Genomic DNA, 1,262 nt, shown 5'->3' with positions numbered 1-1,262 from the left:
CTCCCCGCCCCCCCCCACAGAGTGGGCTGGCTACTTTGGCCCAAGCTATCTTCTCCAGCTGAGCAGGGAGGCATGCTCTAGTGCCCCCCAGCTTCTGGCCTGGGCCACAGCAGGCATGTTGCTACATTTCTGGAACTAAAAGTGAATGTCTCTTCACTTGCTTATTGGTTCAATCTATGCAATTTAGACTAACCTACAAAGATTGACTCTCTACTAACCTACAAAGATTGCCTTTTGACTCTCTGTACTTAGCCTGAAAGAGAACTAGTAATAATAAAGCCTTCTTTCAGCTACCGGAGGCATAATGAACTGGCTAGCTACCCTACATTTTTGCAGGTATAGCCAGTCCTAGTCTACTTTGATCTGCAAAACAAGATCTGCCCCTAGAGCTGCAAATTCACCCTGTCAAGAAAAATGACAAGTCAGTTAAATTTGATGCAAGATCATATTTAAAAACATACTGTAGTTGGGACTAAGAAGTCATTTTGTGTATGTGGTGCTTATAAAATGACTACCATACCTATGAATGCTACCAGTGCTAAATTTCCATAGAGCACTGTCCAAGGAGGGCTGGCCTAAACAAGTGAGTTCTCAAACTTTCCAACCATTTCTTCCATCTACACTAGAATACTCTCTTGCCATCTTCTTGATTTGTGCTAGTTTCCTAAGTGACCAATCTCTCTGCAATCTTGAATGTAAACAACCAACCAGTGTTTGTTTCACACCTGATTCATTTTTTTCCTCATAACTTATTACTTTTTATATTTGTTATCACTATTCATATTTGTTTAAATGTAGAGGAACAGCCATTAACAGTATTAAATGTTTCGAGTATCTGTGGTTGTTATGGTATATTCTTATCCTGAAAGCACTGTTACCATGAATACTAGGAGGGGAAAACACCTAGTTTTTAAAAATACACAGTATGGGGCCAGAGTCTACCCTGGTATAAGTAAATACAACTCTTTACAAGTCAATAAATGTGTACCCTTCTACACTATAGATGAACTAGGGGAAAGTGATACTCAGAACTTCAGAAGACTACTTTTCTTCATAATCCGCCCTCCCACATACTATTTTTGTCCGTTCGTCTGAAATCATAATTTCAGAGTACACAGATCTCTACAGTGCTTCTTGCCTCCTTTGTCATAGTTTCATAGTTTCTAGGGTCAGAAGGGACCTGAGCAGATCATCGAATCCGACCCCCTGCCATGGCAGGAAATAGTACTGGGGTCAAACGACCCCAGCAAGGTGTACATCTA

Source organism: Gavialis gangeticus, unplaced genomic scaffold (assembly GCF_001723915.1).
Source record: "Gavialis gangeticus isolate Ggan-Ray unplaced genomic scaffold, GavGan_comp1, whole genome shotgun sequence".
Taxonomy (NCBI): domain Eukaryota; kingdom Metazoa; phylum Chordata; order Crocodylia; family Gavialidae; genus Gavialis; species Gavialis gangeticus.
Note: the sequence above shows the minus strand (reverse complement) of the source record.